Genomic DNA, 17,247 nt, shown 5'->3' on the forward strand with positions numbered 1-17,247 from the left:
GTTTTATGGGGGATGACATAACAAAAATGATGCGTGAACGCATGTGCGCAGCCTTAGACGAATCCAATATAGACGAAGCGGTCCAGCTGGGATATCATATCTTTGAACGTGCAGGAAGAAATATGGTAAAGGGAGGGGGGAAGGGGGACAGGCCTGCAAAGACAGGGTGGTACAACGGGAAGTGTAAAGCGATGAAAAAGAAACTAGATCACGCGTTAAAAGGGTATAGATACGTAAATAGCATGGAAACCAGAAACAATTATATATCGAGCAGAAAGGCGTATAATAACATCTTAACGGAAGAAAAGGAGAAATGGGAACAGGGAAATTTTGAAGATATAAAAAAGGCCGTGGCAGAAAAGAATAACACCGCTTTGTGGGGCATATTACGGAAATTAAGGGGACAAAAGAGCAACTGGGCACATATTGAACCTTACATTTGGGAAGCACACTGTCGTCGTGTCGTCGGGGGGGAAGGGGGGCCACCACGCCTAGAAGTTACGCGGGAAATATACTTTTTAGGGGATTTCGTTCCGATTCTCGACGAGGATATAGGGGTCGACGAGATAAAAATGGCGATAAGGAAACTGAAAAAGGGGAAAGCGGCAGGACTTGACTCCATTGGGGCGGAATTTTTCAAAGCCAACGAAACTGACATTCATTGGGTGGAAGCACAAAGCAAATTAATGGACAAGATTTTTAAGGAGGGGTACTTTCCGAAGGACTGGGCAAGCTCCATAATCTGTCCTATTTATAAAGGGAAAGGGGATAGATCTGACGCAAACAATTTCAGGGGCATTTCTTTATTACCTATATGGAGTAAAATTTACACACACATCTTAAACCGTAGGATCCAGAAATGGACAGAAATATTCGATAAAATCTCACCACTACAAGCGGGCTTCAGGAAAGGGTACAGCACGTTAGACAACATATTCATATTACAAACTCTCGTACAGAGGAAAATAAAACAGAAGCGGGGGAAATTATACGCATGTTTCATCGATTTTGAAAAAGCATTCGACAAAGTTCATAGGGATATTTTGTGGGGAAAATTGTATGAGAAGGGAATGTCCGCGCGCATGATCAGAGCACTGCAAGCAATATATGAGAGGGTAGAATTCGGAGTAAGATGCGAAGGAAATCAAGTCTCGTCATTGCAGCCTTCGCTCAGGGGACTCAAACAAGGATGCATCCTTTCACCAGTGCTATTTTCACTTTTCATAGATTGGGTAGCGCATGAAACTAAAATGGACCAGGACTCTATCCCATGTATAGGAGTGCAAAGTATACCAGTCCTTGTGTATGCAGACGACATAGTCATCTTGTCCGAGACAATAGAGGGTCTTCAAAGGGGCATAGATAGCATATATGAGGGGTGCATCAAATATAAAATGAAGGTAAACATTAAAAAAACAAAAATTATTGCTTTCAAAAATGGCTACATATTTAGCAGACAAGAGACATGGACATACGGGGGAGAGTTAATCGAGCGGGTTAAAAACTTCACATACCTGGGGGCAACACTCTCCATGACAGGGAGTTGGACACACCACATAAGGGCAAGAAAAACTAAAACAAAATTTGCAATAGAACAAGTCATAAGGACAATAAATAAGGCACCCCAAATGCCTTTCCCGGTCATTCAAAACCTCTATTCATCAATAGTGTTAGGTACATTAAACTATGGAATAGAACTGTGGGGGTTAAGGGGGGACAACACAATAATTGGCATACAAACAGAATTTTATAAGAGAGTAATGGGCGTAAGCAGAGGCACGGCTAACTGCGGGATTCTTAAGGAATTGGGCCTGAACAGAGACGCGGTACAAGCACGGATGAGGGTTGTTAAATATTGGATGCGATTATCACAAGAGGGCCAAACTACGATGAGGGGACAATGTTTGGAAATACAGACAAGTGAGGATAACGTTTACAGCTGGGGCCTGGAAGTGAAAAATCTCTTATATAATAGCGGAATGGGTTGGGTATGGGAAGAGGGAGGAAGGAGGGGCATCTCAACAGAAACTCAAATCAGGGACAGGTTACTCGACATAGACAGACAAGAAATAATAGCAGACTGCCAAACAAATACCTCAATCAGGGAACAGCTAAGAGTAAGAGATTGGGGGAAAGCGAAATATATCCAGGTGGTGGGAAAAAATGAAAGAGGCGCGCTGGCATGGTTCAGATTAGGGGGATGGAAACAACTAAGAAAGAGAAACGAAGCAGGGGAAACGATATGTCCTTTGTGCGATGGGGAGGTGACGGACAAGCATATCCTACTGAACTGCCCTTCTACACGTGACCTAAGGGACAAATGGATGAAAAACTTAACAGGGAGGGAGGTGATAGAAGTGGTAGACGACAGAATAAAGATAAAAGAAGCGGGGCAGCAAGTGGGGAAATACCTGGGGGAAGTAAGAGAACGGCGGGGGAAAGCTATTAGAGAAGGCAACGAAATGAGTGATCATGCTCCAGACGATCTTCTTTTCATTCATCTTCATTCGTGATTAACCTAAAGACGCACGGAAGCTACAGAAGAAGAAAGCAATTCCTGACCTGACGCATTCTAAATTCGTCCACTGGAGTTTACGCTTTCTTTTTGAACAATTGTCCCCAATCGCTTTTGCGTAGCCTAGGCGGGGACCATGACCTTCCCTCTGAGGTAAACATTCGGTGACACGAGTGAATGGGTTTCGTTCCGGCGCATGAGAGGGGGAAGGAGGGGGCAGAGGGCAAACCCCGGTTCTGTTGTAAGCGAATTGCATGGCAGATTGTCTCACATGGTGGATTTCTCTTCGGTTGCCGCGCTCCCCCCCCATTTCCGGCAAAAAGGTTCATCAGCCAACCATATGGTTTCCCCTGAATGAGCATATGAATGCTCAAAAGTGTTGCAGGATCACGTTGTCCAAAAAATCAGAAAAGTTCGCAACCTGATTTCTTATCAGTTGACAACCTGATTTCCTACGAGTTGGCAACCTGATTTCTTACAAGTTGGCAACCTGATTTCTTACGAGTTGGCAACCTGATTTCCTATGAGTTGGCAACCTGATTTCTTACGAGTTCGCAACCTGATTTCTTATGAGTTGACAACCTGATTTCTTATGAGTTAGCAACCTGATTTCTTAGGAGTTGGTAAATGTATTTCTATTCATAGCCTAGGACCACATGACATTGTGAGATAGCCCAGATGTTGGATTCAGCATACGCCACTGGTATAATTGTAATATAGTAGTTTCTGACGTGTTTAATAAAAGCTGCACGTGTTCTAAAGTTCGCCACTGTATCGTGCTTCATGGCGAACTTAAGAATTGATGTTATGACAATGAAACTTGTATTTTTAAATAGAGTAAGACTTACAATTCATTAGTTTGTATATAGATTTTTCAAAGTTGAGGGCCACCAAAACTTAAAGAGTGTGCAACATGTAAGATCGACTCCCACAAATAGACTCCCGAAGAGGAACCGTCCACCAATTAACAGCAGCGTTGTCCAAATTCAGAAAGTTTCTCTTCCAGTCCATCAGATCCCGGTCCTTCCTGTTCCAACGCACTTGGTTACCAACAGCCAAAACAACCCCCAAAACTGTAAGACCTAAAAACACAACCCGCCCTCATCCAAAAAAGAATCCTGGAGCAGGCAAATCTACAGACAGCTGGTATTGTTTCCTTTGCAAAGAAGATCGTGTCCTAGATATGAGATGCTGCAGTTCATGTTATCGTTACATTCACGAAGAACGTGTGGGATTAACGAAAAATGACAAATGTGTATTCGTTTGTCCAGAGTGCTCAAATTGATACTTCATTCTCAGTGTGAAGTGGAAATGTCTTGGACTAAAATTGTGCTTGTTACAATCTGTACTGATTTTATGCATGAATATTGTATAATTAATATTGCCTTTGTTTAGTACGAAAATAAATTGCATCCACTCTCTACTGTTATTAAAATATTAATTGAGTTTACCGCTTGTACACAAGTGGCAAAGTTAGGGAACACGTGCGTCCTAACTTCGCCAGTTGTAACCCCCCTTCTCTTGGTCATTGTTCGAGAAAGGGGACCGTTTTTCTTCTCACAAATTTATATGTTGTTCTGTTGAACATTATCATTGCAAAAGTATTTTCTATATTTTGAAAAAAATATTTCTTCGTGAACTTACCTTATTTATAGTTTACATGATACATGTTAGCAATGATTATTAAAGTAAAGAACATGTCTAAATTTGAGTTAAAAAGTACGAGACATTTTCGCAACATAACTGCAGTTCGAAAGAGATCGGGCCAGAGATCAACCGTCCCGACGAAATCGAGACGTTATCAATGGTTATAACACTAAAGTTATCAAATATTGCACACTGCAGACTTCTGGAGCCTGCTTTTTCTTCTCTACACACCATATTCAGTTATGCAAGGAAAAAAATTGATACGTTTAGAGATTTGAAAAATCGTTCAGTTATTTTCGTAGATTTTTATAGGTTCAAATTTAGATGTTTCATAGTTCGAGGGGGGCATGCCCCCGTGGTCCCTCCCCTGTGTACGGGCATGGTATAATGTATGGATGGGGAAATAACGCAAAGAATGAGGGAATGCTTTGTTAAAATGCAAAATGAATGTAATAATTGATAATTAAAGAGCGGGAGAAAATTCAAACGAACGATACAATAGAGGAACAAGATAACTCTATAGATTTGAGTATAGATGTCGCACCATTTACTTTATTAGTTCATTCTTCTTTTCCACCATTGTGTTTAACATAGAAAGACAGATGAGCAACGAAATATAGTCAAAATATTCCTCTTTCGACTGTTTTCTTTTATGTTTCCATTCCTCTACAACTGTACAATAATCTAAGCAAAGATTGTCAAGTGAGCCGAACAATAAACACATTTCTAAAGCTTTTTCCCTGGTGAAATATGTTTATTAACATTACATAAATGCAACTGTTTCATAACCAAATATACTCATATTGAAGTTGATTCAAAACTTAGCCATTTTCATGTTTGCAAACTGGATTAATACATAATGCACGAAAAAGTAATGGAATCTTGACACAATTCTATGTGTCTGGCAACATTGTTGCACAATTGCGACAGTCGGCGACGCATACAACCGTACCTCGCATTCATTAACAAGCAGACGCATCGGCTGACGAAACATACCCTTCACATTACGAGTGGTTCGCATCGCGATAGGGGAGGCTTTTTTTGCTACTCTCACCCCATCCAAACGAACCCCTCGCCACTTGAAAAACAACTGGAGACTCGAGACAGATGTGAAATCCATTCTTCCTAAAAGAAGAGAACAGAAAAAGACCTTTCATTCCTTTTTAAAAGGAAGATAAAAGAATGCTACCAGACCACGTGGTCTTTTGTAATGACTGCATGTGGTGCCTCTTTCCAGGAACGCCATTTTGAAAGTAAGGATAATGAAAATAACAATTTAGTTGCCACTGGCGTCACTAATTTTCTCCACATGTGGGAGGCGATTGAAGATTTGTACAGTTCAACGAAGATTGAGCTGAATGACTCCTCTTGGTTCAAATCCTGTTCAAAAAAGCGTTAATGGGACAAAAGCAGGCACGTATCTAATATATTTCGGAGAGGGCCTGAACCAAGTAACACAAATATGATTGATGGTCAGTAAAGAGTCATGTCGATATTCGCTTGCTCTCATCGTAAAGTAATTTTGGTGTTCATGTACGACTTATTATAATTTGCCAAAGTCTAGGACGAGACTGAGAATCTCGGATAAAATTTTGTCTCGGTCTCGTCTCATATCCAATCTCCCTACTTTTTCTCTCTCTATCGGCTCTAATTGTAATTATATGACTCATTCTCCCTTTTACGAACCATCCCTTGCTTTAGAAGATTTTCTCGACAAAAAAACAACGTCGAAAAAAATAGCAATGTAATGTACAGTCATCAGCATTAGAAATGGTACACCTAGATTCTGAAATACTCGACTCACTGAAATGCGTTGTGTGTGTTGCCTAACTCTACGGCGATGGGCGAAGTTCAGTCATTCGATGACGCAACGCATTTCTATGAGTCGAGTATTTCAGGACCTAGGTGCCCCATTTTTAATGCTGATGACTGTACATGTTATTTTGAACACAACACTCCGCAAAAATGTAAATGATTTATAATTACGTGTGTCTAAAAAGTAATTATTTGGATTTCTAGAGCAAGACGCAAGCGAAAGCAACTTTTTTTTTTCTCCTAACTTTATAACCCGAGAAATCGGTTTTATCTTGAAGGTAATAAAGGACAGGTAACAAGAAGTGCTGTGAAAACATAATATACAATAATTGGCTTCTTCATTTCTTCATCTAGTTATATTAGCAATTTTATAATGGGCCTATCTCTTCATCTCTTAACTGCTAGAAGATCCAAGAACCACAGCAATAAATCTAGAGGTTTGAACTCCACCTGGCGGTTAGAAAAGAAACTTCTTGTATCTCTATTACAAGATAAAAATCTGGAAGGTGGTTTTCCTGACAGTGGCGAGGAAGTCCATATATATTATGGTCTCATTCCGTTTAACTCACTAGGCTGGCTGGTACTTGGAAATCCATATTTCCTCCTCATGACTTGTGGAAGAGAAAAAGAATAGTTGAAGCGCTCCTTCATGCCTACAGTATTACCATCTTCAATATCGAAATTTGCCCAACTTGGTTCTCCTCAGAAGAAACTCCACCCATCGCAGCGATGAAGATGAATGCAAAAATGTTGGACACTCAGAAATCCGTGACGAGTATATTAAACACCATTGCAACACGAATTCTACAACTAGAGGGACATCCAAAAGTTGAGTGACCATGAAAATCAGTGTGTACAATTTAATGGGATGTATGTCGAAGGTTAAACAATAAAAGCGTCATTTCTTTCCCACAAATACTTTATATAAGGTATATATATATATATATATATATATATATATATATATATATAAGGTATATATATTACTTCTACTATATAATTTTATAGCAACGGCCTTGCCCCCCCCCTCCTCTACAAAATTGTCTGGCGACGCCAGTATGGTCAGATGAGAGATTAGGGGCAGACTTCATTTTCTATCAGGGTGAATAATTCAATATGCCACTGCAACGTTACCCATTTTCTTACAAATGTGCTGAAAGGGACACCATCGCCATAGTGGGAAAATTATATTATTTTATCCAAACATAGAGTGGCCTGGAAACATTGACAGGTTAGAAATGTTCTCAAAATCTACAACATTTATGAAACACCTCAAAATGTAAGCATGATGATTTTTCATGGAAGACAGGTCATATTTACACTAATGCCGACTACAGTTGAACCAAGATGAGAGCAGTGGCGCAACCACAGGGGGGCAGGCGGGCATTCCCCCCACCTTGGTTGGAAATGAGTTCTAGGGGGCGGGGGGGGGGGCAAACATTGACGGCCAAGTGTACCTGCAGGAGGCAATTACCACCCAGAAAAATACTTTTCGTAAAATTTTCTTTCTCGCTTCGCTCCCAATACCTGCTTTTCTTAGTCTCATGAAGTTCAGGACCGTATCTAGGGGATGGCGGGAGACGGACAGCCCTGGGCGTCGAACGATCTAAGTGAAAAAAAAGTTGTAAATTTCATTGATTGATTTTTCTAAGTCTACTTTATGCACAGAAAGGCTAATTGAGACTGGGCTGAGTTGGTGTTTTAAGTCCATTTTATGCACAGTAAGGCTAATCGGGACTGGACCTACAGTTTAAAGTGGGATCCGAACCACTTGTGCCTCCACCGGGTATCGAACCCGGGACCCCTTGATTACAAGGCAATGACGCTACCACTGCGCCATGGGGGAGGCCCTAATTGAGACTGGGCCTATAGCTTATAGTGGGTTCCGAACCACTACGTGCCTCCACCGGGTATTGAACCCGGGACCCCTTGATCACAAGGCGACGATGTTACCACTACACCATCGGGGAGGCACAAAAGTTGTAAATGATATAATGCCATGGCGTTCCGTGGAATTATTTGCGCCCTTTTCAATTAATATTGATTTCAGCCTGCAAAAAAATTGGATCCGAAAATTTTCTTGCTCGCAATTTATGTCTGTTCGCTGTAATGCATTCTAAATCATCAGACAGAGAAACAAGACTTGTCTTAATTGATTTTGTTTAAATGCATTAACAATTGTTTTCAGGAAAGGGAGCGTGCACATTTCAGAGACAATTTATGTAATTGTTGCTGTTGGTATATTGAGAGATGGATGAATTGGTTGTGTAATGTATTAAAATAATATATGCTGTATATAATATTTATTAAAGAAACTTTGAATACGTACATAATTTAGTGTCCACGTCACTCCACGTTGCATAGATATATGTGAAACATATATCGTGCATAAAAGTTATGTTAATGTAAAAAAGAATTATATTTGGAATGCATTTATCAAGCAATTTCTGCCTTTCAGTAATATTTTATGTGCTTGTTTTCCGTTATCAATGTGAAATTGAACGTGTTGAAAAAATAATTCATATCGTTTGTTCGAACACAAATGCTTTAGCACAAACACAAACATCTACCCCCTTTTTGTGTAATTTACGTGGATAATAACGTCTTTGATACTACCACTACTAATAGTAGAGGAGAAGGTCTAAATATGGGCGAAGGTTTAAATATGGGTTTTGGAGTTATCAGCGCTCCCGGATGCTGCAGCCTGGCAGAGGCTATGGGAACTGGTTATCTGTCAAGGACAAAGGTTGCGGCGCCAATTCTCAAGAGAAAGTGGTGGTTAGTTTCGGCCTTGGACGCTGTTATAGAATTGCGACCTCCGAAAACTTTTTGCAGGTATGTCTTAACTCAGCGTTTTCTGAATTGTCATCTGCTTTGTATAGGTTATGACATTAGCGGTACATAAAACAAATGTGAGCTTTTATAATGCCATGATTTGTTTGTGAAATATGTACCACAGAGAGCGAAAATAAATTGAAGAAGAAAAATAGCGTGATGGTCTAAATATAGGCTATGACATGAGGTCTAATGTTGAGATCACATTTTCAACAAATATTTGGATGTTTTTCTTAATTTCGATGTTTCCCATTCCGCGTGATTTTCAAAACAACAGATTATTCATAAATATGAATTTTATAATGTTTTAGCGATAAATGACTGTTTTTTAAAATTTGAATTGCTTTTTGTGATATTGCCACTAGTAGCACATATTTAGACAACAATTTTGAAATACATCATTTTACTATTTTTTGGAAATTGCTTTTTTTTAAAAAAAAATGGAGACCTTCTATACTTTAGCATGCTATTACATTTAAGTATTATTTCATAGATATGCATTTTAAGGGCAGGTGCTTGATATATTAATTTTTTTCCTCCGAAAATGACAAAATAAAAAGGGGGGCCCATATTTGGATCTTTTCCTCTAATAATAATGTTGGTCCTGGGTTGGAATCCCGGTTTGGGCATGGATGTTTGCGAGTACAAATTCATCACTAATCCCCATCTTCGCAAATTAGCCAAAAGTGACACAAGAAACGAAGTAAAATAAAGCAAATCAATAATAACAATAATAATAATAATGTTATAGTAACATTATTATTATTATTATTATTATTATTAACATTATTATTATTAACATTATTATTATTGGTACGATCATCCTGGTACTTGACCCCCACAGACAAAAGTTCGTGGTCGTGCGCCTGTAAACGCGAGAACTCAAATGGGTAGTCATTTGTTTTCTTCATTCGCTTCCAGTGTTGCCATATGTATAACCTCTCTCCCCTCCAATGTCAAAACATTCACTACCGTTTTGCCAGATACAAAAACTAGGCGTCGAATAAAGGCGAGGACGGTGTGTTGAAGGACGTCGCACATAACACTGGCAACGCAAGGGCAGGAATACACTATAAAATTATTAGGAGGGCTCTGATCACTGAAATAAATTAATGAATTACTCCCTCCCTCCCTTTTTTAAGTTTTGGCCTCAGTGTTCGGAATCTCGTAAAGGCCCATGAATTCCTCAAAAATATTAAAATTTTCATTTACAGTTCGAATGCAAAATGTCAATTGTTCATGGATGGATATGTCACAACTTTCGTCAACCATAATAGCAAAATATTCCCGACTTCTAATATCTGCTACCACGGAGCGCAAAACAGATCTCCCTAATATATCAATGACCTCGTTCAGAATGTCATGTGAGCCATTTGTAGCCCGAACGTCCCACTACCCTAGTTCATGCACATCGTCTTTTGAATACTTAGTAAAAATTTTAACAATACTCATAATTATATACTTAGTATATAGTAATAAGTCATGTGTTTTGCTGTGTCTGATCATAGCCCCCTTCCCCCAAAGTTGATAGTTTAGCGGTCTCAGCCCCCCAAAGTTGATGGTCTAGAATATTTCAAATGTGTATTTAAAGTTAAGTTCATGTGGCACAATTCAGAGTAAACTTTACAAGAGAAGCAAAATAATAGCTACATTATATCCTCTTAATCAAAATTATTTTGGGGCTCTACCCCCACATCGATAACATTGGTAGTGTTGCCCACGAGACGAGACGAGACGAGACTTTGGTCTGTTCCGTCCCGTCTCGTGAAAATGCTGTCTCGTCTCGTGTCTCGTCTCGAAAATATTCGTTTGTCCCGTCTCGTGTCCCGTCTCGAAGGGTTCTGTCTCGTCTCGTCTCGTACCGTCTCGTTTTGTCTCGTCTCGTCTCGTAAAAGTTATCCGGGATATCATGCCAACCAAAGTCAAAAGTAGCAGAAACACAATATTTTTCAGGAAAGTGGGATAAAGCTCCAAATATTTTACCCATTGCCTGGTGAGAATAAATAAGGTTCGTTAATCATGAGGACATTAATATTAAAAATGCAGTTTGTTGGTTACTTATTGCTAGGTATTTTATGAAATCTACCTTGTGTTTTTTCTCGCTTCCATACAACTGTCTATCCATCGTACATAAGTGAGTTCTCTTTTTCATTACTGCTATACCTTTTGGAAGTCTTGAAATGTTTTCTAATAGACCTTCTTTCTTTCTGAATGTCGAACTTCCATGCACTATGAAAATGTACATTTTTTCTTTAAATTCTAATCTTGGCGCTGGGAGCAACAAAAATGTTTTTAAATGTGTAGTACGAACACAAAATACTATTTAAAATTTCAATACTTAGTATATTACAAATAGAAAGCATTTATTGATCTTAATATTGTTAAACATCTTCTATGACATAAGTTTCAAAAAGTGTTTCTTTGTGATATCGTGCTGTTTCTTATGCTCAGCTTATGACGCACATACTTCTTTGTTTTCCCTTTAGCCTCTAAGTCCGGTACCACCACCGCTTGATCTAATTTATCCTTCGGCAAGCACGCATCTAGAAATATATGTCGGGGGGGGGGTGTCTGAGCCAAGTGTTTCAGAAAAAATGATAATAATAACATTAACGACAACAATTAAGCAAATGTTTAAATTAATACATTAATATAATTCATAGGTCTATTCACTTGAATATGTAAATTAATTCTTCTATCATTGTTATTACATGAAATGTTACAAAGATGGTAGAAGAATAGAAATATAACAGCACGAATATTACCTAATATCTAGCTTACGTGTAGTTAAGATCGTCAAAATCTGCATAAAAACAGCTGTCCTGGCAAGAAAATTAATGTAAAAAAAGGTGATGAATTGAATATTTGCTGAATAACAAAAAAGGAAGTCACATCCAGTTGACGAAAAACAAAGTTCCTGATTAATATTTTATGCTCATTATTATAAGTATTAGTGTACATCATAAATCTTCATTGATACTGTCATTCAAAGCAGTATGATCCCAATAGAATCCTTGTTTTCTAGTAAGTTCGGCAGGAATAAGTAACCCTCGATTATGCTAAACAAATATATTTTCTTGTTTAGCTAGAGCAAGGCCCCAGGAGGATGCAAGAAGTAGTTCCTGCAAATGTGTATGTTTTACGAAGCGAAGAAACGTGACAAAACCACCACGTATGGAAGACAAACCTGCATTTAGTTCATATCGCATATTTACAGAGCCGTGCCTCCTGAAGTTATAAAAATCCCAACTTGAATGATTCTTTTAGACATGCTATAGTTGAAAAAAATATGTTTAGATGCACCAAAAGTGCATCATTATCAGATTATGCATATAACGTGTTATTGGAATCAACATATTTGTGTAAATTGGGTCTGGGTGCCTCCCCGATGGCGTAGTAATAACGTCGAGGTCTTGTAATGAACGGTCCTTGGAGTCAAAAAGTGGATCGGATGGCACATTAAACTGTAGGTCGGTTCGTGATTTAGCCTATTTGTGAATCAAGTGGACTTAAAAAAAAAATAAAAAATTATCAACCTTAAGAATATTAGAACCCAGTAATTCACCCCCAGCTAAGTCAAATTTCACATATCCCTCTTCATCCTCGTTCATAGACTTCCTGCAATACCTTGTGAATGTGTGTTGCATCCTACCAGCTGCGAGAAATGTGCAGAGTTATTCTTTCCCTGTATTGCGTTATTTCTTTTCATAACAGTAAGGCTAAATTCTCGTTCTATCTGAACTTTTAAAAAATGTGCAAAATACGTCTCTATCTTTAAACAACCACCCTTTCTCATGTATTTGTAAAATAATCCCACTCTGTCTCAGAAAACCTCTTCCACGATGAAATGAAGGAAACAACTATCAAGTCTCAACAATTATAATTTTTTGCTTAAATTTCCTATCATTTATAGAAACAGTAGCACATATCACGTCCTTTGGTGCAACACTGTCAACAGCTAATGTTACTTTCCTCGTCCTAATCAATTTACTTCCAACCAGTGACGGCGCCAGGGAAATTTGACTGGGGGGGGGGAGCCTGGCAACAAAATATTGTAAGGGGGCAGTCACATTAAAACGCCCGAAAACACTACACATATATATACTTATATAATAATAATTATAATAATAATTATTATTATAATTATTATTATATTCATGTATGGTGTTTTGTGTGTGTCTTTTATTTAATGTGGACGTTTACTGCCTAAATTTACTTCTTGATTACCAGTTTATCTCCACATGATTCGTTTTAATAAAGACATTAATTCTTTTTTATTGTAAAGTTGCGTTGTCTCTAGTGGCCTATTTCAGTATTGGAAGACATTCATAATTTTATAATTCATCGTCTTTCTTGAGATGAAACTACTGATATAAATATTTAAGTTATAAGATAATAATATAAATGACGAAAAAATGCTTCGAAGAGTTTAATTTTCTTGAAAAATAAACGTTACGTTGGAAGAAATTAGTCTTCTTAAGTACGTATTAGAAACAATGTGAGGCACTTAGTGAAGTGCAATTCTCCTGTAGGAGAATTCTGCTCTATGTGCTTTGGAGAACACATTGCCCACCTTTGGTGCGTCCAGGACTTGACATTTCTTCTCAATGGCAAGAACAGCCAAATGAGGCAGTCTGCATCCAGCATCCTGTTTCGAGCAAGCCTTTTCAAAGATATTAAGGACAACAATCTTCGTAACGCTGAAGAATTTTGGGCAAAATTTGTGTTTCACCTTTCAGGGAAATGTTATCACAGGATAAAAAATCAGACAAAGGTTACAGTTATCTCATAATTCAAGAAATATTCTGACCCTGGCATTACTTACTCATACTCTACCATTCCAACGTATGTCTGTGCTACACAATTACAGGCACCTATGGAGTTCGTGGGAAGAAGTTCTTCGATTTTGATATGTACGAGAAAGAGCGAACCTGCATCTAATGATTGAAGAGTGGCAAATCATAATAAGCGTTCTTTTACCTGCCCGCGATATGTTTTGAATCGAATTTTAAGTGTAATTTGCATTTTAAGGTTCACGTTCAATACATTTCCAAATAATATCCCCTCATTAACTTCAAGAGTATCGAAGAAATTCCCTTTGTTAAGGTTTCCTCAGACTCATCATCTCGACTGGTCCTGGGTTCGATACCCAGTGGATGCACTTTAAACTATAAGTCCAGTCCCGATTAGCTTACTGTGCATAAAGTGGACTTAAAACATCAAATCAACCAACCAACCAAATCTTGAATCAACTTTGAATGTCTTTTACTAATTAGCGTTGTCACTAATATCCACGATTAGAATAATTTGCGCGTACTACAGATGATGTCTTGCGGTCCTCAAAATATTTCTGATGTTTTAAAACCATCCACATTCAACATTTTTTCCCAGTTCTTAAGACTGGTTAAAACTTAGGTTAATCTCGACTATTACAGGACATAAATGAATGAGAAATCACCTATGCCAAGGTCGGCGCTCGAATCTTGGACGAAAGTCACACACAGATAGCTATATATATACTAAACAAATTAATATTTGTTAATCAAATTGGTATTATAAGCAGGAAAGTGATATCATGCAGAATACACCACTTTGAAAAGGTGAAAATTGTCATACTCTTATAAATGAACTCTCTTATTATTCGATATTTAATTAACTTCAGTTGGGGGTCCCCAGGCGGGGGGGCGAAGTGTCTGACATGGGGCGTCCCCCTGCCCCCCCTCTGGCGTCGTTACTGCTTCCAACCCTCTAATAACTTCGCTGCTGATAGCCTCACCTTCGAAATGGAAGCTTGTGTGTCGGCGAATAATACAAAGAACTTGTGTTCACTGTCCCTCTTTCATTCAAAGTTTGCCGTTTTCCTTTTCAGTTTTTCCTGCAAAACTTCGTCAGCAAGCAAACCAAATTACAGAATTTTTATTGCCCCTCCCTTGCATCAACCTTCATTCCTACTTCAGGCCTGGATTTATGGCACTTACCCGCTACTGCAGGTCAACCTCGCCCCTATGTTTCGTGTTTGCCCCCTGAAGCAACGGTGTCCATTGTTCAAAGCGAAACCTCTGTCAGTGGGGAACAGCGAAAAATAGTCTCGGAATACATCCTGACCACAAACAGGCTCCCGCCACCCTGACATTGCTGTCAGCTTCTCTCTGAAATTTGTTTTGAAGGCTAAATGCATAGAATAAAAATAACAGCTACAACATTCCTTCATCTGATTTACAGAAAGGCTAATCGGGACTGGACCCACAGTTTAAAGTGGGATTCAAATCACTATGTGCCTTCACCGGGTATCAAACCCGGGACCCCTTGATTACAAGGCGACGACGCTTGCACTGTACCATCGGGGAGTCCCCTCGTAGAACAACGTTTCTTTCTACGACCATTATACAGAACTTTGAGCTCTTCTTAATTTGAAATCTATTCTATATCAGCCTTGGTATTTCGTTATTACAATCCAAGGAATAGTATTCTCCTTAAATAATAAATAAATAAATAAATAAAAGCATTGGAAATAATCTTCAAACGGACGTAAAGAAATCGAATCCAACCACCTGTAGATTGCCTGAGGGAAACAACAAGCATTTTCTGAACAAAGACATTTCCGAAATTTCCATAACATTCTAATAATTTCGCAACCCCCCGTGCAAATAATCATGTGGTAAAATCTTGTCATGGTTCCTTGTAAACACTAAAATCGCCAAATTACTTCTTTCCATATTTCCCGTATTTTCTCCTCCTCTTTAGCTCTCAGCTGTTCGGAGTGGGATAATGCAAGATTATTTGTCCCTAATCATCTCCTTCTCTTAGTCTTGCTTTTCCTACTTCCTAAAAACAATCACTTCTGTACACCCTTTGATGTAAAAATTAAATAATAAAAATAAACCATATCCGTCGGTCCGTTTATCTTTCCAACCTATAGAGCTGAGATTATTTTTACAAGATAAACCTCGGACGCAGACATTCCACGATCTTTTGGCCCCTCCTTCCACCTTCTCTACCTGCCCTTTTACTTGATGTTATCCAGAATTGTATTAGTATCTGGAATACTATCGTAACATAAAGTTTTTAACCTGGAATAAATTGGAAAAAAATGGGGAGTAAAGCTGTGTTTCGTAAGAGTATTGAAAATAAGTTTAGGTATTCAATTCATTCATTACTCTCTCTAGAATAGTTTTCTTTTGACTTAATACACGCTTATGAACGTTTCTATTGGAAATACTTTATTCCAAGCAAACAAGTATTTGCAACTGATTAAATATTTTGCTTTTATTTTTTTTCGAGACATTCGAGACGAGACGAGACTTTTCAAAAGCCGTGCCGTCCCGTGAGCAACACTATAATAAACATTGGGAGGCCTCGAGACCCCCCAAGCCCCATGGAGTTATGACGAACTGTCATAAGGTATTCTGGAAACTTGAGTTTCGTGTGTGTTTTGCTGGGGTAAAGTAGCCCAACTCAGGTTCAAAGACGATGAACTCGTCTAGTGCAGAGAATTCACGATAGGTGGAATGCCTATGCAATATGAAAACTTTGTTGCTTTAACAGTTACGCGAAGAATCGCTAGATGGCTCTGACCGTCGTGCGCATTTGAATTGTAAATTCCTTTGTTTGAGATCCGATTTTCTCGCGGTTTCCTTATGCACAAGGACATTTTGATGTGTCGGTCACTGCACGCATGGGCAATTCGCACTTATGGCGCAAAATAATAAAATATACAGCGTTTTGGTCTTGATGCCTTTGGTTAATTAACAGCAAAAGTTTATCTCATAAAGCATTACACTAGGTTCTTTAACGCATATACATATCTGTTAACGTGTGGTATTTAAATCATGAAAAATTGTTGTTTGGTAAAGACAAATGTGCTCTAAAAAAATGACGAATAGTGATCGAGAGGGGTGTGCAGGGGTGGAGATGAACTTCCGGAAGAAGAAACATGGAGTGAACAGAGTAATGTCACTACAGTGGAGGAAATCAGAATTGTTTCCGTGCTTTAGGGAGGAATTTTACATCTGCAGTTAGGACAAAACGGCAGATAATAGCAAGAAGTGAAAGCACATCGCAAAAATAGGTGTTGGAAAGGAATGGAGCTCTCGGGGAGAGAGAGGTAAGAGTGGACTCGTGCGTGCTGGATTCGTCGTTCCCGACACACCAGGTGAGGAAATTAATTATCTTAAGTGACTTTGAGAGGAAGAAAATTCTCGAAGATCGTGTTTACAACGTTTAAGCAAAGTTGTTTATGAGATAGCTATCTCGCGTGTGTTGAATTTTACGGGAAACGGTACTAGTACACGTCACAGACCATGCGTTATTTACAAAATGGCCATCGACGCCATGTCTGAAAAGGGCTCTGTGCACACGTAAAACGATTTATTTTCGTGCAAGAAACGCATAGCACTAGTCAAAATAAACGAGGAGCATGTTCCAAGATTGGTTCT

This window comes from Lepisma saccharinum, chromosome 23, assembly GCF_977018435.1.
Source record: "Lepisma saccharinum chromosome 23, izLepSacc3.1, whole genome shotgun sequence".
In the NCBI taxonomy this organism is placed as follows: domain Eukaryota; kingdom Metazoa; phylum Arthropoda; class Insecta; order Zygentoma; family Lepismatidae; genus Lepisma; species Lepisma saccharinum.